The following is a 24,432-nucleotide window of genomic DNA, read 5'->3' on the forward strand; positions in this document are numbered from 1 at the left end:
AACCTGCCTGGAATGTGTGGAGCAAAGCTCCAGGCAGCCCTGGGCATTGGGAGTGTGCACCTGGGGGATCAGGAGCAGCCTGGGTGCACAGATCTCCTCCTCTTTGTGTTTGTGCTTCACAGGGGTCATTCAGCCATCCAGAGAAGTGGAAGGATGGGCGACTTCAGAGGGGCACTTGCAAATGTCAGGCAGAGATGTTATTTCAATGGCAGGCATTTGGGAAGCTGGGAAATATGGCTCATGGCAGTAAATGCAGAGACTCATAGGAGCAAAAGTGCTGGATGAGTGTTTCCTTCCTCAGTTTCTGCTCTCAAACCAAGGTTTTATGCACCTTTTGTGTCTCTTTCTGTGGTCTTACATGTGGAATATGTCAGCATTTTTAGGTGTTCCATGTATGTCATCTCTCTGGAAAGAACTTGGTTCTTTACTGGCAATTGTGCCTGTGCAAGAAACCTGGATTTAAACAGAGCAGCAAACACAGCAGCACTGGCACTTGATTTCCTTAATATACCAGCAGAAATGAATTTGGTCAGAGCCTTCCCCAGGCTCTCTGGACAGCCTGGCTGGGAATTGCTGCGAGCTCTGAGCTGAGTGCCAGGCTCCAAGCCTCCCAAGCTAGCAGAGCAGCTGAGCAATTGGACTGTGCTTTTTGCAGCCCGGCTGCCTGGGACAGAGCCAAATTAGACAGCCAGTTTCTCAGTCTTGGTATGTAAATAAAGGAGGGTTGTGTCCCTAAGTATCAACCCCTTAGACTGCAGGGAAAACAACTAAGAGGGGTTAATGAATGAATTCCCTAAACCTCAGTGCGCTAGAAGAGGGGGCAGGAGAGAAAAGAATAAGTTGCCTTTTTAATTTGGTTTTTTAAGGTAAGCAGGCACTCATTGCACTTAATCAAGTGGAGAATAATCTGAGAGTCAAAGGCCCTTAATTATGTTTTCATTTGGTATGATTTTTGTTTGTCTGACAGATCTCTTTGGCACCCATGCAAAGAGGTTCTGCTATCTTTAGAGCAGTTTTTATTCCATATATGAACTATTCCCCACATCTTTAGGCAAAGAGAAATGGAAATTCACCTGCACTTCTCTAAGGTGACGGAGTCAATCCCCCAATGGCTGCAAACTGTGTGTGTGTAGGAGAACTTTGGGTTGCAGAACACAGTGGTAAATGCTGAATGTGCAGAATGGCTTAATTTCCTCAGTGCAGGGCTGAGCAAGGTTATTAAGAAGCCCTTTCAAGTTTAAGGTTTTCCCCGGGGAAACTCCAGAAACACAGCTGCTTGAAAGCAGAGAAACAGAGGGAGGAAGAAAGTAAGAATTAAAAGGAACTGAAATGTGGAGAGGGCTGGCTGTGTGCTGCAGAGAAGCTGGAGGCAATGTTTTGCACAAACCTGAGATGAGGCAGGATAGCAGCAGGAGTGGGAGGAGGGACAGGGTTTGCAGTGATGCTCTGGCTCCTTGTGCCTCACTCAGACACGAGGCAGGTGCAGAGATGCTGACACATGGTGGAATAAATTCACTGAGTGCTGAGCAAGGCCTGAATCAACTATGATTCAACTATGGGCTGAGAAAAGGAAGAGAGAAGAAAGTATGGGGTTGTTCTGACTGGGTGTGTTTTGGGGATCTGTCAGTGAAACTTTGATTTGGTTTTGCTGTATCATTGGAAATATCCATGGGAGTGGAATCCAGTAGCTGCTGCTTGGTGCAGGGATATAGTGCTGGACAGAACAGTATGTTTCTGAGAAAGCAGCAGCCAAAGTAAAAGAAATGCACGTGGGATAGACAAATCCTTTAAAAATATGTGATTTCTGAGGGGCTTTCTACATTTTTTCCAAAACAAGTCATGAGGAAAACCTCACAGTGATGTGGAAATTGAGGAGAAAGCAGCCCAGGGTGGGGATGAGTGTGATTTTTGAGCTGTCAAAAGCAAAACAAACGGATTCCCTGACACTTTGCAGAGTAAACATTTGCTTTCAGCAGTGTCATGTGTGTCCCTAAATAAGCCCCATCTCCTGCCACCCTTGCTGTGGTGTTTTGGGGAGGATGGAGAGCGTGTCCCACACACTGCTACGATGGGAGTAGGGATGGTTCAGCTGTGCCTGGATCAGCGTGGCAGCACTCACACACTCCAAATCCCCCAAGCTTGTTTTTAGCCAAGGTGTGAAGCCTTCCTACAGTGGGGTGCTCTTAGAGGAAGGCTCCAGCGTGAGGAATATTTTCATGTAACTGCATTATGTCAAAGTCTTGGCTGACTTCGTTCCTTGGCCAACTTCATTATTTTTTATGAAGAATGCCATGCAGTGTCAGAAGCAATGAGATGCTGGAATTCTGTATCTAAAATAAGTTTAAACTTAGTTATTGCTATAGTGTCAGTTCAAAAAGGAAAAAAAAAAAAGTCCCAATGTCAGCAAGTACCTGAGAAAAGAAAGTGTAAAATAACTAAATATATTTGTATAGTACAGCTTGCCAGTTTCAGCTTCCACAAGTGACTGATTTTATTTGGAAAGGGTAGGAGTATTTTAGGGTAGACTCTTTTTCACATTCTAGAACTGGAAGATTTCATAACCCACACTGTATTTTGAGATGTGTATCAGATGGTACAATTACAAAATGAGAAAAAATCCTCTTGTCTTCTCATACAAAGAATATAGGCAAAGAGACTATAGAATAGAGTTACTTCAGAAATGTTCCAATGAATTTCCTACTGAAAATGTAGAACAGAGATACCAACACCATTCAGTATCTTTGTGCAGATTGTAGAATTAGATGATATTTGTATTAAGTCACTTTACTGCTGGTGCTTTAGTGCTGACAGCAGAGGATGACACCTCCTTTAGTGTAATTCACTTCTTTAAATCACCTCTATGCATTGTGAATTATATTGCAGATACATGTATTTTGACACGCATTTCACTCAGCTTAGGTTGCGTATATGGGAAATATTTTTCTTTCACCATTAATGTTCAGAATCATATTTATTCATATTTAAACCTTGTTAAATTCTTTATCAGCTCTAAGTAGACTGAAAGACAAGTGCACAGCCTTCAATGTGATAAATTTTGTGCCTCATTTTTTGGATACTCAGTAAGAAATGTCCTGAAAAAATACATTTTTTAAAATATTGAATTAGTCATAATGAAGTATTTTCATTATTGGGTTCATTAGCTTATAGATTTTTAGCAGAATAATTAGCTGAGCTTCAGTTAAGCCTAGAAAAGCCTAGCACTTCTGGAAATAAATTATTCTTTCTGAGACTTCCAAACTTGAGGCTGAAATTTTCTGGAGTAAGAGTTTAGGTCTCTAATATGTTTAGAAATAAATATATTTTCAGCCTTCAGTTTCACATAGGCAGTGTGTTGTGGTTACAGCTTATACAACCATGAGAAATATTCCTCCTTCTGTTCAAAGTCATGTCTGTATCATGGAAAGGGGTTTTTGATCTGGAAGGAGAATCTGATGATGGCAAAATTGTTCATCCAAGTGCTATCCTAGGGCACAATGCTGGTGTTTGAAGGTGCAAAACTTCCTGGCAAAGGGCGGTTCCATCCTAGTGGGCTGCTCCATGTCTGGTTGCTGGATCTCCAGGCAGATGTGGCGAATGGCATTGAGGAATCAGGAGCAGCAGAGAGGAACAAACAGGAGCTGCTGCAGAGTGAGGAGTTACCTGCCACAGCACTGACCTTCAGCTTAATATGGGCTTGTCTGTATTGATTTTATCTTACAGCATGTTATTGAACACAAAAGCACGATGAGCCAAATCCCCCTTATTGTTCTTGAATGCTGCAAGGCTCCTCATATGAATAAGGGGACTGGGAGGTGACTCTATAAAAAGAATATTTAGCTGGGTTTTTAGATCATCTGCCAGATTCTAATCTCTGTAGGCATAGAAACAGGGTTCTTTTCTTTGACAGCCACGCATCTGAAATTAGAGTTTAACTCCTACAGTTGTCAAAATAGATTTTCTGTGGTTTCAGAGCTTTTTCTAGCATCAAAAGAATATTCAGTTTAAGTTTCATCCCTGTCTTATGAAGACTTAGGTTAGGTTTTTCTGTAGGCTGATTGCTTGTCTTTAGTTATAGGACCTGGAGCAACTTTTACGTCCCCAATTCTCATAATTTTTCCCAAAGGAAGGAGAGTTTTAAACCAGCAGTTTGAATGATGGAGGGCCTTTGGAGGTTGTGTCTGTGCAGTTGTTGTCAATCAGTGCCTGGAACTCTACAGATCTTTTTACCAAATTTCAACCTAAGGACCACCAAGGCAGTTGAAAACTTCCAGGCTAACATAGATCAGAATGAATATTTTTATAATGGGGATCAGGAGGGTCTACTGAGCAGCTGGAGACATTTCCAGAAGTGACTTTATGACCTGACCTACTAAAAGTAGGCAGAAACTTTGCCTACTTTTTCTTTATAATCCCTTCACTAGTTCCGACTTCTTAACAGAATAAGCTCAGAAATATACATGGGGTTTATTGAACAAAAAAATTCAATCAGCTCAGCTATGATAGTGCAAAACACTTTATTCTCAGCACAAATTTTAACCTGCAAAAAAAAAAAAAAATGTAGCAGCTTTGTAGATTGCTGTTTTGGACTGTGCTGTAGGTTTGGTAGGCAGAGAGAGGAAAAATCATATCAGAATACTAAAAGAAAGAATACTCTTGATCTGATATTAAAATTTCTGACAATAATGGCCTTATAAAAATGTGAGCAATATAGAGTACATGAAACATTATACAGCTACAAGTGTGAAAATAATTTAGGCAAAGTAGGAAGACCTCTCTTTTAATGCCTCTTAGGCAAATCTAGGAGATTGTTCCATTTGTTTAAAAATTCCTGGACACCTTATTTTCCCACAGTAAATTTTTGTGCTATTTCTTACTCCCTTCACTGTAGGTAGCTGAAATTTATGCATGGAATTAAAACCACCTCCCACACTGGGATTCTGTCCATTTGAGATCCTACTCAGGAATTTAATTTTCTGTTTCAGAGGAAGAGGAGCAGGTAAAGATCTCAGTCATGTCCTCTGTCTTCCTGCTTCAGAGCAGAATCAGCTCTGTTCAGCGCTCTCTCCATCCCTGGCAGGTGAGGACACAACTGCTCCTAAAGATCTCCAGTTATGATGTCCCTGCAGCATCCTTAGGAAAATCTATCCTGAGCTTAAATGTCCTTACAATTAGAAAGATTTGCCTAATATCTAACCTAAATCTCCTTAGCTGTAGGTTAAGCTCATTAATTCCTGTGCTATCCCAAGTCCAAATGGTGAAAGGATTCTTTCCTTCCTTTTAGTACATTAAGACTTATCAAATCTCCTCTCTCTGCTTTTCTTTAGCCTAAGAATCAACAGTTTATTAAATATCTTCTTTTAGGACAAACTTAATATGATTTTTTTTCTTTAATTCTTAAAAATTGCTTTTGCAAATTGTTTAGTTTTTTTCTTGGACAGCAGTGGGATGTAATATTTCAGGTGATATCTAGATGAACTGGTATTTCTGGAAGACAGAATGTTTTTATGCCTCTGAGGAAATTGTTCCTGTTCTTGTAAGGCCATGACATTTACTGAGTCATAAACAACTTATGATCTTACAGCCTTCTGATCAGGTCTTCAGGGTTCCTAGTTAGCTGACTACTCACTATATATATATTTATTTTTTTGCCTCTATATTTCTTTTTTCTTTTTGAACTGCCTTCACTTTTCTAGATTACTTCTCCAATTAGTCATATTTTTCTGGGGGCGTTTGTTTTGTTCAAGCTGCTTTTGTGTTCTTGTAGAACCTTGCACTCCTCTGTTTTCTTCACAAAAAGATGTGTGCTCTCTAATCCTGCTGCTGAAACCATCAAACAGGAACAACCAAGGCAGCCACTGGAGGAACCTGACTTGATGTTCCCTCTTTAATGGTGGGCACCTAACAAGTGCAGAAAATTGTTTTCCATCCTTATTAGTACTGCCTCAGCAGTAGATTAATTAAGCCCATGAGGGTTTGAGTTTGGTGACTGTTATTTGTTGCCTTGTTTTTATTTTCCTTTTTTTTCTCCGAGCTTGCTCAAAAGAACATACATGAACTTACAAATAACAGGAGATTCAACATTGATGTTTTTCTTCTTTCCTTATTCCTTTTTTCCCTCCCCTGGTTTTCATGTGTCCATTACCTTGTTACAGAAAGAAATTAAATGTATTTCTGGTGACTAATCTTTTGCCAAATCTCGTCATCATGAAGTTCACAACTAGTTTGATTATTTATCTCAGAACTTTTCCAGGAAAGTAATCCCACTTTTCTGCAGCTGTCTGGCCCTTATTTTTGCCTCCTGATTTTTAAATGCAGATAGAAACAACATTTTTCCCTCTTCTGCCTGTCCAGCACTCCACCATTGTCATGAGTTGCAACTGGTAATTGATTTTGACATTGCCTCAATCAGATCTGTAATGAAGTAAATCCACCCTAGCTGGTTTGAAATTAAATTTAACTTATCTAAAAAGTCCTAGATTGTTTTTCCTATGTTTTTGCCCTGATTCACTGGTAATAACTGTACTGGCAGCCTGCTTGCAATTATATCACTAGGGCAGTCTGAAGCAAAATTATATTAAATTTTTGGCTTTTTTGATTTTCCTCTTACTAGATTTTCTCCACCATGTAGTAGCAGATCAGTTTTACTATTATTTATTTTTTCTCCCTTCTTATATTACTAATACACTTTGAGAATCACTTCAGCCTGTTGTGTCTGTTTGCTCTTAGGTTTTACATTTTGTGTGTGCACTTGTGCTATTCCTTTCCACTTATCCCTGGTAATTAAAAACCTTTTCAAATTCCTGGCCTTTGAAGTGAATAAATAAATTTGTGCCTTAGTGAAGTGACATCTTGATGATCATCTGTTTCACACTCAGATGATCTGTCTTCAACTGTCCTATTTTAGTAAAGAAACTTCTGGTTCTCCTTTAACTTTACATTTTTCTCTACTCTAAACACATTCAAAGCATATTGAATTCTGCTTTCATGGTGTCTTTGGTTTCATTTGGGATTATTCTCTTTTCATTTCAGTATGACTGTCAACTACCTGTTTTAGTGACTTATGGGTAAATAGGAGGGTTATTACTAATAAGAATGTTATTAGTAATTTTCTCTGTCTCAAGCAACTGGAGGCCTGTGTGGACTTGAGGGAAAAGTGTGAGTGAAATGATTTCTGTAGAAATGGAAAAGGGCTCAGAAGAGAAGGATCCTGCAGACCAACTTAGGCAGTGCTCATGATGTGACAGAGCTTAAAAACTGAGATCTGTTTGTATCACCAAATCAAAATAGATGTAAGTTTTATATTGAGTTTCTCTTGGGAGATTCTTTCTTCTGCTTGGAAGCTTATAATATTTCATTTGAGTGTGTTTTCCCTCTTTGAGAAACACGATTCTTCTGCAGAAGCTACTGAATTGGCATTGTATCATACAGGAAACTGCAAAGGAATGGTTGAAGGGAAAATATCCAAATAGTACCCATTTCTATGGAAAAAACTACTCACTTGTGACTGTTAATTGTGTGACTGATGTGAATGTGTTTTAAGGTGGAAATGGAGATTTTTTTCAAGGTATTATTTTGATGATTGCTGCTACATCTCACCCAACATCATATTACATAATAGAATTCATATCCCACGTTACAGAGGAACTTCTTCTGGAAAGTCTGGAGGCAAGAAGTAGGATATTTTCACTTTAAGAAGACCTTTCATTTCAGGATCTTGCTAAAATAAAGATTACACACACTCATTTTCCATTTATAAGTGCATAATTTAAATTTTCTTGCCTCAGAACAATTCCATTCCCTTTCCCATTGAAGTTTCTGTTAGATATGTTAAATTAGATGGGTAAATGAGTTGGCAAAATTACTACAGAAAGGCCACTGAGAACACACCAATTTTGACATTACTTGGAGTATTTAGGAGTTTTAGGATAAAACAGTAGATGTTCTCCATAAAAGCTGAAGATCTTTGTCACAGGAGTATGGGGGTTTTGAATGTTTTATGTGAAGTAGCTATTCTTGATATTTTTTGTATGAAATATAATTTTAAAAGTCTCAGTTGGAGATTGTCCCTTTGTTCCTCACTCTTATTTCTTGCCTGCATCCTCAGAGGGTTATGAATTTATTTTAATAATAGAAAATTCCAGAAAGGACTAATTCTGTCATTGCTTATCATTTGCATTAAGTAAAAGCAATGAGTAAACTCAGGGAGTTTGATGGATATTGCAGGTACTTTACTTGCTTCACATAGGGAGAAGGAGGGAATGGCATGTATTTTTTCCTTTATTTTTTATTTACTACCAAACTGAAAGAGATCTCATATTTTAATTTCACAATGATATCTAGCTTGTCATGTTTGCCTGTGCACTGTCCTGTATAATCTTTAGCTCAATGAATTTTCTGTTTTGTCCTAAAGTGCTACGTGCATCAAAGAAGTGACAAAAATGGGTTTTATGTATATTTTAGATGCCTGCAATGCCTTTCATAGTGAAAGAGATGATAAACATCTGAAAATAGTCAGTGCCCATAACTGGGAAGATCAGCTGTAATGGAAATGCACCATCTTGAGTGGTTTTAGAAGCATAAAATATTAACAAACCATTGGTATCAAATAAGTTAATAACATCACTTGGTAAATGCTCTGATACTTTTGTTTGCTGTTGCCACTTCACTTTGTGCTTGTATAAAATAGTTTGGGTATGGATCTTCATCCATTGAAAAATACTTACAGCATCCACAGTAAGAGTTTATTTCTTGTTTGTGGCAAAGACAGGTTCAAGATGCATCAAGATAAGCTTGCAATATACTCAGCACTTTGCACTGAATCCTTCTATTGACAGTAATTTATGCTAGTTTCAAAAAATAAGCAACTTTTCACATACTAATATGTTAAAAATGTGAATGCAAAAAGTTCTGTGCTGACATTTCTTTAGCTAGTTATCTCAAACTTTAGAAATTTGTTAAATTAGCTGTATTATTCTGATAGAACAAGCCTGTGTTAGGTGTTTCTGCTTTTTAAATAAACTCTTTTACCTGTCTCTTCTCTGCAAGGATTATTTTGCTCTCAGAGAATTCAAGGAAAGTTTTTCCTTAGTTGTGATGGCATTCCATAAAGCAATTGCATTGCAGAGGGCAGGCAGCAGAAAAAAAAAAGACAAATTTACTTACCTTGCTATACTTACAGAACTGGAGGGACAACAATGTTTTATAAGAATTTATATTTTTTGGAGAACCAAAGTTTAAAAAAAAATAAAATGGAAAGAAAATCTTGGGTTGAAAATCTCTTCTAGAAAGAAATGGAAGCTAAATTGCACATCCAGAACATACCCTGAACAAAAATGTACTGAAAAAATCTCAAAATTTTCTGTGTATTTTCAGAAGAGATGGATTTGAGTCAATCATAAATTTAAATAACCTTTAACTTGGTATGGATGTAGCAGGAGGTCAAACTTAGCTGGGAGTTTTGGGCATGTCCTGATGGAGCTGGACTGGGGGTGCAGCAACAGGGCCAGAGGTGGGAATGTGGCAAATTCCAACTGAATGCAAGGACAAAAAGAATCACTGTAGGAGGGGAGAATTTTTGGGATGAGGCTCAGAGAAGAATGGAGATGTTTAAAACTCTGCTGGACACAGACTTTGGCACCCTGGTCTTGCTTTGCAGGAGGGTTTGGGTGGAGACCTCAGGAGGTCCCTCCTGCCTTTCTGTGGCTCTGGGTGCCACAGTCCAACACAATTCATTGGGTTTTGTCACATCCTTGCCTTGGTAAATTCAACTGGCACTGGAAAGAGCAGTGCACCTCCAAAAACCTTGGGAATGAAATATTCAGGGAGTTTTCTCAGTCAAAAGCCTGAAGAATTTCAGATAGGCCAACTTTTCAGTTCTTCTAAAACCCAAACAAACCTCAGCTCCTTCACTTCTGCACTGTGTCTAAGTGTTTCTGAACTCACCTTTTAAATGGCCCACCAGCTTATAAAATGAATTTGAAATGGTAAACCTGACTTATAAGCTCAGAAATACAAAATGAGCCAGACTGTGCTCATAACCATATTAGTAGATGCATTTGTTACACGGTGATGAGTCCCAAAAGGAGCTGCATCTTGAAAATTGTGTTGTCTAACTTCTGGATATTCACTTTTTCCCTTTATGTGCTTGATTAATATCTGCACAGCTACTTGTATGGATGCAATTTTTTTTCTTTTTTGTAAAATGCTATAAAATATGAAATTAGCATTGTATAATTTCTGCAAGGTTATATACCTTTCTATTATTTTTTCTCATCTATTGCAGACTGAAAAGAGGGGGGTTACCCCCTCTCCAAAGTTAAATAAACTTTTAATTAAATAAAGATTTTCTCTTCAAAATGGAGTCTACAAATATCTAATCCCAGAGCTACAATTTCTCAACCTTCCTCCTCTTCTGTGAGATGTTGCTATGGTTATTACCCTGCTGGGTAGTGAAATGCAGTAATTTGTTTAGCAATTCCTTTCTTCCACAATACTGTACACACATAGAAGAGGTTTGCATTTACCAAGTGCATCAATGTGTCAAGTCTGCTGTTTTTCACAAATCCTTCTAATTTAAGTCATGGTTTGTAAAGCACATATATTTTGGGTTAGCAGCTGAAATTCTTATCCAGCAAAAATAAATTTCTCTGGTAGGAAAAATAAGTTTATAGGAAGCTGCTCCAAGCACTGAGTGCCTTTCTTCCTCTCTGCAGAAAATGTGAGGACCCTGGAAGGAACAGCAGATGTTACGTGTGATCTTTTTGAATTTGTCAGGCATTACTAGTTAGATGAGTAAATAATCAGATGTTTGAAAGAATCCTAAGTCATAATTCAGTTTTCATTAGGAGCAGGAGATTTACACTAAGATCTGTTTAAGACAAGTGGTGAGAATAAGAATAGTTCTGTTGCATCTGTTCTGTTTCAGTATGATCTGACTTGCTTCAAATCTTAAAACATGACTGTAATTTAAGTGGTAAGCAATAATAATATTTGCAAGGGTTTCTTTGAGCAAGGCATCTTCACAGTTCCTCAATTTCTATAAGCCATTTAGTTTCTAAGCTTCTTCAAACAGTTGGGCTGCTTTGGACATTAAATATTTGAAAATGTAGAAGGTTCTGCCCTGGCAAACAAAGTTTGGGGTTTACTTGCTTGGTGGTCTGGAGGGCTGTGATCATTGAGTGCAGTGAAGGTGCTGCATTGCAAGGTGGAAAACAGCAAAGAGAAAGGGAGTGGCAGTAAATAAAAAGCTGCAGGTTGAGCAGGAGTGGGTTTTATTTGGGCAGAAAACACAGCAGGCTGATGTGTGGAAATGTCTCCTGTTCTGCTTTACCAAGCCACGACCTGGCTGTTCTGTGGATTCTCCTCACTTTCATTCAATCTTTTCCTAAAGTTTCAAGTGATGAAAACTTCAGTTCTCCCTGTGGGAGAAAAAATGTTCTGTACTCTAATTAATCCCACAATCACTTTGTTTTTTCCTAATAATCAAAACATATATTCTTAATTAAGCCCTGGCCCTTCTTGCCTTGCATGCTCAGCAGAACACTTTAGAATTGATGGCCTATGGTCATTTTTGCTGCTTTTTGTATGTTACAGCAGCTGCCTCTTCAAATGATGTCAGGTGTGCTCTGACTTCCTTCTTCTATATCCTGTTTCTTCTCCCTGCTCACTGATATTTGCAGGATGGGAAAAAAAGAAACCAAACCTCTGAAGTCCATTTTCTGGCAGGAAAAAGTGAGGAATTGCCAAAAAATAATTAGTTTTTAAAAAGGAAGTAAGTAATTAAGCTTTTACATGCAGTTTATGAAAGCCTGTGGGCTGGCTGTATCAGGCAGACAGCTGGATTTAGAGGCCTGGCTAGTTTAATGTAATTTGGGAGAGAAACCCAAGTCAAACACAACTCTGTGACTGAGGGAGGTCATGTCCATGTCCTGTCCTCTAAACCTGCACCCTCACTGGGCTGTGAAGGGAAAGCAATGCTCTGACCACCCTGAGCAGTGAATGAAGGAATAGCCATTGATCAGTTTAGATAAAATGATTGCATTTTGTTTCAGTGCAAGATCAGGTGAAAGTTGCAGTAGCATTTCTCTCTCCTTTGAGCTGTTTACCTGTTTTAGTGCTATCTTGCAGCTCTCTGTGTTGCTAGGGTTTCAACACACTCCTCTGCTCAGTTCTGGAGGATGAAATGAGTGTTTTATTGCAATCGTCTGGAATTTTCTTCATTCAGTCTTGCAGAAAAAGTACATCTGTCAAATGCACCTGTCTTCCTGCACTGAACTGTCAAGAATTGATGCATAACTCCCAGAAGTATAGAGGAGTTGTTCTCAGCACCTTGACTTTTCATTTCTAAATCACCCAAGATTCTCCTAACCTTTTATTTGCCTCACAATCATACAGTAAATTTGCAGTAGACTGACTTCTCACTCAGCCTTCCAGACTGTTTCCTCCATTGATGTGTTTCTATTTTTCCACTTCATCTGCACCAGCTTAATCCTATAGGATTTTCCTCCAGTTTTGTGGATATTTACTTTAACATGCAGAATATCACAGAATTTGAGGTTTTGTTGGCAGCTGGGCTAGTATGACATGTTTTAAAATGGCATTGATTTCACTTATTTGATTTCTCTGAAACTCTTTCATTGCCATCCTCTGTGCCTTCCCAAACTCCTCCTCATTTTGGATCATCCAAACAAGAATTGTAAAACTTGAAGATAAGTGTGTCCTTAAAGGTGAGGAGTTCAGGGAGTAAGTTTGAGAATGACAAACCTTAGAATATGGTCTCCAAATTTTAGATTTTATGCAAATTAGGAAAAGTGCTAGAGATTGTTTCTTCTAAGGTTTTAATAGCAACTGTCATATAGAGAAAATAAGCTGACAGTCCTCCTCAAGCAGTTATGATTATGTTGATGTTATGAGTTCATTTTGAAATCCTAATCAGGTTGATGATTACCATCAATAGATTGTAGTTGTTGTGATAATGTGTTTTATGAGGTCACATGTGGATGATGAAAGCAGAGTCATTTTGGTGTTTAAAATCAACAAGTTGTAATTATCTTGTTTGGAAATTGAATAGGGTTTCTTATGGCCTTGAAGATGAGTATGGAATATCTCCAAGGGTAGAGATTCTCCTTTTCCACTCCCTTCAGCTGGGCTTTGGCATCTCCCAGCAGGCAGTTTTACAAAGCAGAGGTCCCTTCCTGCCCCTTTTTCCCTCTGAGCCTTGTGTGTTTTCTCCAGGCAGAAGAAAACATCTCTCCACCTCTGTGTAAGGTTACGTGCAGCAGTCCCTGCCTGTGCTGGCAGCTCTCCACTGGGCCTTACCTGGTTTGACCAAGTCTTTGGTGTACCCAAGGTCTTGGATTTGTCCTGCCTCATTGCTTGAACTTGTGTGTGTGTCCAGTTTGCTCAAATGTGGCTCAATCATCTTCTGATATGGGTACTTCTGGTGTGCCCCAGGAGTTCTGCGGGCAAACCTTGGCACATTTATCTCCCTGAGCCCTTCCTGTATCCCTCAGCACTGCATCCTTCACCTCATTGAGCCCTGGGCCCACATTTCACTTGATTTTCCTTTTGCTGCTGCTGTACTTTCCTCACCACCTTCCCATCCCTTGCCAGTCACATTTCTCCAAGCTCTGTGTATGTGGGGCAGATTCGCCCTAGGAGCAGCACAGGTGGGAGCAGGGCACAATGTGATTTGGGGTCTATTTCCCTTATGAGCAGTGTGTGTTTTGGGGTGTGTTTGCCCTAGGAGCAGAACACAGTGTGATTTGGGGTGTGTTTGCCTTACAAGTAGTGCACAATGTGATATTTGGGGTCTTTTTGCCCTAGAAGCAGGGCACAATGTGATTTAGGGTGGGTTTGCCCTAGGAACAGGGCACAATGTGATTTGGGATGTGTTGTCCTAGGAGTGTAGAACAATGAGATTTGCTCCATTTTTGTGGTCAAAACAGTTTCTCCAGGACTCCTTGTGGGCCAGCGTTGGTGGTGAGCAGCTCCTGGTGCAGAGGAAGCAGTGTGTGCATTAAAGAAGGGGATCATGTCAGATAATACAGCAATGTGAGATCTGCCATCAAAATCCAGAAAACTCTGCGTTGTTTCCTCCAAAATGAATTTCACCCTCAGCATGCAGCTTCAGAGGGGGTGTGTGTGAGCTAAAATACAGCTTTGCAGCTGTATACCCTGCGTGCTGAGGCTGAGCAACTCCTTCAAACTCTTATTCAGCAGTAAAGCATTAAGAGCTTGTTTCATCTATTCTTTTGACAACCATGTCTTAATGACCCAGAAAAGAGGTATCCAAGCAAAAACATAGTAGGGCTCTAAAACCCTAAAGGAATTCAGTCACTAAATTGTCTACAATTATGTGACACCCACACATGCTGGCTTAATGTATTACACTGAGAATGTGTTGACGACTTCACCGGCAGTTTCACATTAAAATCACTGAGCAGAGCATGGAGATTTTATTTTTCACTCTTTATGTGGAGAAGTAAATTTAATAAATATTTTTGTGAATATAATTATTTTATGTTAACTATATTTACATTGGTGTATATCATTTTAAAAGGAACTATTAAACTCAGCAGTAAGGGGAGAGAATATGTATATATACAGTTCTGCTCGTTAAGTAGAGCTGTGAACTGACTTCATCATCAAACTTGAGGTACATAAATGGAAAGGATATGCCTGTGAAATATTTTACAATTTCACTGTTCTCATTTCTCTTAGCTGAGCAAATCTGATTTTTTTCCCCCTTCAGTGAAAATGAGGATAAATTCTTTTTTTGTGAAGATTAAATTATTTTAACCTTATTAAAATGATAGTGGTTAATAGAAGAAGGGTATCTTATGAATTTGAAACATTTCAAAATTAAACTGAGGTTATTTTCCCTTTATAATTTTAAGCGATAATTTCTATATTAAGCAAACTTTGGTTAGGGTGGCCTTGTATCATTATTAAATCTTTTTGTATAAACAGAGGTTTTAGAGCAGAAGGAAGGTAAAAATTATTGTAGAGACTGTGCATAGTATTTCTGATGTCTCAACATTGCTGCAAATAAAGTCAAGAAACCTGCTTTAAGTTTTCCCAGATTTTTAGTATAATAGTTCAGGAACTCAAGTGGAAATGGGTAGGCCTTGAAGAAAACAGACATGCTGAACACTGTGGAAAACTATCAGTTGCTTGAGGGAAATCTTTCTGGAGATCACAGAAACATATTAATATTCATTGAAATTAGAACCTTTTTTTTTTTTTTGACTATCTTTATGCATTAGAGGAAGAACAATTCTATGGTTTTGCCAAAATCTAAGGTGTAACACATTTCTGCTATTTAATGTTGAGCAAGTGAATGTTATGCCTCAGTTTCCCTGACCATAAATGGGGATAATGATACTTATCTCCTGTAAATTGCTTTGGGAACTTTTGATTATGAAAGTTGAATATGATTATTCATTATGTTTGCTTCCTATGAATATTCTAGTGAATGTGTTTCGCAAGGGGATGATTAATTTTCAACAAATATCGGAGACTTGAGAAAATGAGTTTATATCCTCATAAATATAAATGTCCTGTTTCAGATACTGAGGAAATGTGACATATTTGTATTCCATACAAATGAAGGCAGTATTCTCAAATGAGGAACACCGAGCCCACACGTGTTAATCACATGTTCTCTCGCGCCAAGAGCTATCAAGCTTCCCTCATTCCAAGAGGGAATGGTTCTAAGAAATACATAGAGATACTTTTAGACAAAATAAGAAAGAGATGTAGACGCAGAGTTGACTGAGATATGGTTATTTCCACATGTTGCAGAGGTAAAACACATGGGGTGTTTTCTCTGACAGGTTTCAAATATGCAGTGTCATTCTGTGACTCGGATGGTGTGGTTATTCATGGGTTATCAATGTCATGCCACAAGTATAACTTGTGGGGAGATCACTGTTTAATAAGTGTGTATTCCAAAAAGCCTTTAATGCCCAGAGATGGGAAAATCTGTGATTGGTTTTTATAGATTTTTGCAGTGGTCAGTCACCCTCAGTGTCAGCAGTGTTTGCCTCACAGCTGGGGTTCTCTGTCTTGCTCTCGTTGCTCTCTGTCTTTGCTCTATGGAGATGCTTAGGTGCTGGAATTACACAGCACTGGAGAACCCTTTCAGGTAGGCTGAAGAGATGAAGACTTTGTCTACTAATAAGACACATTTTTTAACCTTGAAGCCTTAGCTGCTGTATATTTACACTTTTCCTCTAATTTCCCAGCTCTCTCTGATTACCAGACACTGTGTAGTCACACGGTCTGTAACATTGTCTTGTTCTTACCCTTGGCTCATTCTTTGTCAGACACTGAATTGGGTTTTATTTTGGTTTGTACCCAGCACCATGACAGATTATCTGAATTACCTTTCCATTTAATCTACACTGTCACAATTGCAGCTTTTTTGGCTTCACACTTGGCAGGACCTGTACTCTGTGCTCCCTGGTCTATAACTCTGCTCAGTACTTGTTTCAACACAACTTTCTCAAGGGTTAAAGGCTTTCCATATATTTTTTTTGTTACTCTGTCATCTACAGATTCTAATAGGAGTATTTTTATGGGCATTCACTTGTGTGATCAAAATGAATCTCATTCTGGTGATTCTTTCATTTCTGTTTCCTGCTCTTTCACAATTACACTGCAACTCAGCAGTCATCTTTTAACAAATAACTTTGGTAAAAGTTTGTTTTTGTGTGTATTTAAAAAAAATCTTGATGTAGGGCTATCCATAATTTAAAAGACCCACCAACAACAGTTTGTAGTTGAAATGCTTAAATCTAATGAACAGAACAGAAGAGTATGAGAATGAGCAAAACGGAAGAGAATGAGGACTGCTGTTTTCATCTTACTATTGAAAAATGCCATGTAGGCAATATCTATTTAATTATTTTAAAAACATACTTGCCGAGGTTTAGATGAACGCAGTTATGTTTCACTTTGAGGACCAGAAGCTAAAAATAATGTAAGAGCAAGAGAGACACATTTCCATCCTTGCTAAAGCTTTTTTGCAACTTTAATCTCTATGTGTACAAAGCAGGACTGGTCAAGAATGAGCACAGAGGTGGGTTTGGGGCTGGCCCTGAATTTAGTATCTGTTATTATAAATAATTCTGTTCATCAACACTGACATCTCAACCCTCCATAGAAAGATATAGGTAAAGCTGTCATGCAAGGAATAATTTCCATTTCTAGAGACAAAACTCTACAAGCATCACTGGAATATGGAGACCAGTAGACAAAGAAAATTATCAGGTAACCTGAAAAAAAAGGCAGTAACTGAACAGAGTGTTTGTGCAAGATTTCTGTAGGATAGCCTAAAGAAAAGTTATTTTCACTTACAAGAGCTTAATTGAATAATGATTGCCCTGTGGGTAGAGCACAAGTCAGCAAACACTCACTCCAGCCCTTTCTAACAATCAGAAGATTACTTGGGGCATTAAAAAACCTAAATAAAAACCCCAGCAAAGGCACACCAACAGGCCAGAGCTTTATAATTTTGTCAACTTTTATTTTATTTCATTTTTTTTTCAGAGGTGTGAATAGATATTGAATTGTGCCTGAGAAGTGTGATTGTTTTGTCACTCCTGCTGCACCAGGGGATTTTTATTTTGGCAGTTATCGTTAAGTAAAAACTGCCACTGAAAGAGTTTGAGCTAGAAGAACATATTTGAAAGATTCCTGCACCAGTCAAACTCGTTTAGCCCCTTAATCCCTTACATTGGCAGTTGAATCCAAGAAAAAATGTAGCAGTGCACAGAGGAGCTATAAACAAACAAAGCTTGAAGCTCTTGGCACCTTAAAAAATTGCCTGTTTCTTGTAAATACATTGCAATAAAACAATAGCTAGTGAACATTAGTGGAGAAAGAAATCAGCCATGAGGAACTCAAAGTAGGTGGCCTTCCAATTGTGGGGAAAAAACAGCGAGAAAGCTGCTGAGATAAATCCTGCAAATACCATGCAAGGTTTTTGAGAACTTATTAATAAAACACACCCATAGAACACATGCAGAAAATGAAGTTAGTTGATCATTTGAGTGGTGGAATATTTGTCTAAGGCACTGAGGCACTCCATTCCCTGCAATTTAAACAGCTTTTTATGACAACCCACTGTGAGCCCTCCCTTACCACCCCTTCTTAGTCCTAATTGCTCACATTCAGCAACATTTTTGCTATAGAATATGGGAAAGAAATAAAATCAAGTGTCCCATTTGTAAAGTGCAGTGATGAGAACAAGGATTCATTCTCATAATTTGCTTCACTATGAATTGCTTGAGTATCTTGTTGAAAGTGCAACAGGAAGAATTTTTGTGGTGACTTAATGGTGCACATGCCTGCAACTGAAAAAAAATATTTGAAATTGTAAAATTTGGATTGAAATTGTATTATATTAATATCACAATTCTGTAAAATACAGACTGTGGTAGAAATGCTGCAGAAAACAAATGGCAAATGCACAAAATAAAGTTCTTTACTTGGCCACTTCCTATATGCAGAAGATTTTTATTGTCAGCAACAACTATATCGTTCTATAACTGTTCTTTTTGGTAGGTGGAGTGGACAGGTAAGGAAACAAGAGAAAACTGTAGACAGAGATGAACTACAGTTCAGTTATTTAAAACTGCATGTGCTTGTTATCTTTTGTTCTGTAGTTTGTCTGTCTTTTGATTTTGCATCCTATCCATTGCCATTTCTGCCATTCAGGTCTACTCAAGATAGTTTTTACACCATTTTCCAGATCTCATGCTGATAAACCAGTTGATGGACACATTGCAAAGCTAGGTTATGAGTTTTATCTGGGTGTGAAATCTAATTCTGAATGCCTGGGATATATGTTTGTCAGACTTAAACTTTCATCATTATGGGAATTCTGTTTTTTTTGCTGTCACTTTTGAATGGGACTGGGATGAGGAAGGGAGGGCCATGCAGATGATCTGGGGTTTAGCCTAGTGTTTTCAGTAAGGAGACAAGAACTTGCTTCTTGTAGTAGATCAGATGGCACATCAGAGAGGAGGATTATTACTTGTAGTCTTAAGAAGTAGTAGAGGGAAAGCCTCTGGAGGATAAGATGGATATATCTGGGAGTGTTGCAGCATCTTAAACCTCAAGTTACTTCCCTATGTATAATCAACTCTGTGTGGGAGAAGCACGAGGTGCTGTGCTTGTGCATCTCTCCTCATTTGTATGAAGCTCCTCCTTGGAGTGGTTAGTAAAACATCTGCTGGTATGCCTGTGAGGTGAGCATTGCAAAATCACATCCCTTGAGAGCGTGTACTACACACAGCCTTGTTAGCAATGGAATTTAATAAATCCCCCATCTCTGGGCTGCCCCAGGTGGGTTTGCATCCCGAGCTGCACCATTTCCAGAGCACACTGCATGCTCCAGCACAGCCTGCAGGGCAGAGGCTCCCTTGGCACAGCCTGCTCTCCCAGCTCCTGAGGGACACATGGAGGGTGGGAAGGCAGCAACTTTGGACATTTGTCTATCTTTATAAAACTTCTCTGCTAAATCTGAGCAGTCTACCTAATTAAGGTGTCCAGGGCGTCTGCACTGGATATTTGCATGTATATACCTAGCAAAAACTAACAGTAAGGTTAGGACTAAGTCTTTTGTCCTTGGGTGTGTGTGGCAGCCATCTTGACATCTTCAGTGTCATGCTTTCTATAAGCTACAAGAACACAAAATTTGGTGGATGACTGGTTGATGATTTATCATCATGGTTTGTGTTTTTGTTTGGTTTTTGGGGGGGCGGATTCGTTCTGAGGTTAATTCTATGTTTGTTTGGGGGTGGTTGTGGAGTGATGATGACAGTTGGTTATAGATGATAACAGTTGGTTATTGGTTTTGATACTAGGAAATATAGATGAAGGTTAATTGAAAGTGTATTGGTGATGTGGGCTCATTGAAGCCTGGAAGTAGCACAGCAGCACTGGTTGTAAATGTGTGTAACTCTGCACTGTGTGCACAAAGCAGAGCAGGCTCTCATACCCCAGGATTTCTGGCATGGTGAAGGTGCTCAATATCTAATAATGCCATTTGGCGTCACCCTTCAAGACAGAGGGTTTAATTTTGTTGTTTTTGTGAGAATGATCCCCACAGAAGTGAGTAGTGCCAGGGATGTGTTGGGGTGATGCTGCAGGAGTCTGAAACCCTCCCAAGCCGTTCTTGTGCAGTTCAGGCACGCCACCATTGGTGATTAATGCACCATAATGTACCAATCATGTTTTCCCAGTGCTATCATCTCTGGAGATCAGGGAACAGGTGATTTGATGTTGAAGTGTGATCTAAATAGATAATACCTATTTACTTTGCAACACTTGGAAAGCCCTTAAGTCAGAATGATATTTTAATTGCATGGTTTCCATCAGCATCCAAGTTTTGTTCATTGTTTTGCATTCACTACGTCACAATTCCTTCCTGGAATTCACAGGGGACTTCTTTTCACTTACATGAAGATCTCTTCATGCTGTTCTGTCAGTGAAAAAGAGACTTAAAGTGGGAGTAAATTACACTAATATACAGTGCTGTTATATTGTCAGAGAGATGTAAAGCAGTGTTATTGCAGTAGAATATGATGTCCATCTGCTCACTGCAGTTCTCAACAAAAAGAAATTCTCTCCTTAACTAAGAAGGAAGTGGTGAGGACACAGACTTAGATTAATAGAAATGGCAGTAGCGCATTTTCACATCTCATTTCAACCCAGTAGAAGGGAACCAGGTGCTGTCACCATTTCCTAGGTGATGATGTTCCCTAGGATGACTGTGTTGCTACTTCAGTTTAGGTCAAATCCTAAAGAATAAGAATTGCAGATGCTCTCCTTGCTGGTGTTTTAGGGTAGAGAATCTTTGTGTCTGCATGGGCTGACAGTATGTGAAAAATGAATTATTACCAGTGAGCAATGAGAGTTTATTAAAAAGAGAAGTGCTTATCTTCAGAGAGAGATAATCACAATGCATTTCCAGTTGGATTTCTTAAAAACAAACAACAAATTCTCTAAAACCACAGTCCATCAAGAAAAAACTTAATGGGAGAGACCTGTAATGAATTTTTAAAATCATGTGGTTTGGTATTTCAGCACTACATGAAAACAGGAGAGCTCTTTAAATCCACTTAAGGTCTTCCTACCTCCTGGGTTTCATTTTAGAATTCCGTGTCACCTCTAAAGCACAAGGACACTGAAATTCCTGACTTTAATCTGTATATTCCACTGGGTTGATTTTCATTGAAACCAGCCATATCTTTCCTTTCATGAAGGATTCCTTTATGAGGCACTCTTAAAATTTTTGATCTAGATTTTTGGTACTGCTAACTGATAATCAGTCTTTGTTTTATGAATAACATCTTTCAATATTAATATTTTAATTGAATTTAGCAGGAATTATTATGAATAATATATTTTACCATCAAAAGCAATGACTAATACTGTGGTATTTGATGTTCTCGATTTTCTTTACCATATAAAAGCCTTCTCTCTGCATGTCAAGTTACATTAGCTGTTTAAAAATATAAATACATAAATTATGGCTCTAAATATTTCCCTTTGTCTTTTGTCCTGCAGGTAAGTTCAGGCACATTGGAAAGTGAACATGTGGTTTTACAGATTCAAAATAAATTCTTGGAGTGTGTGATGTAACTATCAGCAGTGCTAGAAATTTCCAGAGCCAGCTTCACAAATGAGTCTGACAACAGTGATGTGAACACAGAAGTCAGTGGTTCTTGCTGTTTTGAGGCTGGCAGATACTCAGTATTCGATTAAAATGTCATTTGTAGCTGCTTTTTTGGTGGAATAGATTTTTGAGTGCTGGCCAGAAAAGCTGGGCTCTTTAGATGAGTGGCAAAGCCCAAAGGGTCCCAAAGGAGGAGAACAAGGGCCGAGGAGCTCTGGCCACAGGAGCCCAGCTGGGCTCACTGCTCTCTTTGGCTCCTGGGCTCTGTCTCTCTGTAACTGTGACCAAACAGGAGTAAAAGGGAAATTGCAGGTCCTGGGTGTGCAGCACAGCAACTCCTTCTGGTCCCTGCCTTTTGTTGGTGTCAGCTTGAAATTAGGATCTCAAACTGAGCATATAGAAGGGGAAGAACAACTTCAGTTATTATTTTATTTGCTAATTGGCCTTAATTTCCAGCATAGCTATTTTGGTCCATTAATTCTGGCTTCATGCTCCCCTTGTTTATCTGAAATTATCTCAACACAGCTGTTTGGTTTTATGAGTAGGCATTTTTTGGTTTGGACTACTTAAATCTTTCTGCCTTGTGCTTTTAACTTGGGTGAAATGCTTTTATGCATCAGTCTGAACTTCTGATTCCTTGGATAACTAGATTTATCTGTGGTACAGAAAATTGTACCTCTGTAGTCTTTATTTTTCTGTCATGTACTTGCTGCCTTAATTTGTGCTTTTTTGCTGCTGATGTCTTGGTGAACTTCAGAAAACTGCAGCAAAAGCAATATAAAAAGAAAAGCCAGTTCAGGAATATATGAACCTTACTTTATATTCCAACACAAATTTTAGCACTCTGCTTAAGAAAAAAATGTGGAGGAAGATTAAATTTACTATGTATTCCTAAACATCCCACCCTTTCTAAGGCAGGCAGGGGTGCTGGGCTGTTTGGGAAGCAGCATTTGCCTGCCTGCAAAGTGAGGGGAGTGCAGGGAACACCCTGCATGTGAATCTCAGGCAGAAATGCAAAAGGGGACTGAAAACAGAAACAACTCTGTGCAGTCTAAAAGCAGCAAGAAGCTGAAGCTCTTTGGAATAAATAATTGTTTGCTAGACATTCACATTGTTTTTAATAGAAAGCCTTGAAATATATTTTTGTAACACAAAACTCAGTGGTTGTGTGAAATAGTATTATGTCATTGTCCACACATTCCACTTGAAGCAGTTGGGGAAAATACAGAGCTCTACAAATTTATGTTTTACCCTGTGTAATGTTCACTAAAGCTTTACAGCAGGCTTAATCAGTTGGACATGAATTAATGATGGTTATCAAACAAAAAATAATGAATTCCAAATAAATACTTATTGCATAATTGAAGTCACAAGAATTTTCTATGAATAAAATATATTTGTATTTACAATGCATAAATTCAGTTGTGACACTGTTGGCCATAAACAGCTTTCTGATGGAAGTATTGATGAGCTATGTTAAATTAGTAATAGCTTGAATACATTTCTTAATTATGTCACCAGCTTTGTGTGCAGGAATGTTGTTTGAAGTGAATTGGCTGCCATTTATTTCATCTGTACTAGGGGAACAAAATGATGGGATTTTGATTTTATTTTTTCAATTTTTACAATCTAACAAATACTCAGGAGCCTCAGTTGATGGGAGAATTTTGGATTTGTCTTTTTTGTTTATGTTTGCAGTGGATGTTATGTAGTTTACTTCTGCTTTGCCAAAGACATTTCAGATAATTTTTTCATTGATGCAATAATTAGCACAGTTTCACATGTATTGGAGAAAACATAAATATGTTACTCTGGGCCTTCTCCAAGAGCAAGGCAGAAAATACCAGACAGCTGCATACGTGTTGCAGCATTAACAGAAGCTCTTTACATTTTGAAAACAAATAAATGAAGGTAAAATATAATTTGGGGATACTAGGGGGTATCAGAGCAATCCTGTGGAACAGACTGTTGCTATTTAGTATTAAAAGTGGAAGGCTCAGAGGAGTGGAACCTTTGCTGTGCCCTGGGTTCTGCCAGTTCATGCTGGGCTTGGTGACCAAGCAGAGAAATCCCTTCTCAGTGATTTCCAGACCCAGATGTAGTTGGATACTGGTAGATTAGCACAGAACTTTGTAAACCACATCATCTCTTTGCACACCAGCCCCCTGCTCAGCAAATGAGAATAACTCTCACCTACACAGCTCAGTTCTGAAGTTTGTGTAGCATTTTTAATCCATCACGCTGAGCCATCCTCAGTCATTGCAGTGTTAGTTTTTGAAGGATGATGTGAGTGCTTCCAGTTGAATTAGCATCACACATTTCAATGGATGTGAAATTTGGTTTTTAATGAGCAGAAACCACCCCCTGCTTTGGAAGCAGTGTTATCACTATTGCTCTCTTATCTGAGAGCCCTGGTTATGGCCCATAGAAAAATCCTTCTTGCAAAGAGCTCTGAAAGAGAAATAGATAAATAGAAAAGCAAGGAAGTGCAAGTGCATGATAGGCAGAAGCCTTAATGTGTCAGCAATCTTACTGCATTTTGCTCTTCTTTTTCTCCTCAGCAAATGGGAAGTTTCAGGAGATAATTACAGAACAAATAATGAGCCTTGTCAGCATTAGCCACCCCTAAGAGAGAAGCACAAAATGGTGAGTGTTCCAAGGTGCTTGTTTAAAAGTGTTTGTGCAAGGGGTAAAACAAGGTTGGAGGAGTGTGAGGAAAAGTGCAATGGATGGGAAATGAAGAG

This window comes from Zonotrichia leucophrys, chromosome 14, assembly GCF_028769735.1.
Source record: "Zonotrichia leucophrys gambelii isolate GWCS_2022_RI chromosome 14, RI_Zleu_2.0, whole genome shotgun sequence".
Classification (NCBI taxonomy): Eukaryota; Metazoa; Chordata; class Aves; order Passeriformes; family Passerellidae; genus Zonotrichia; species Zonotrichia leucophrys.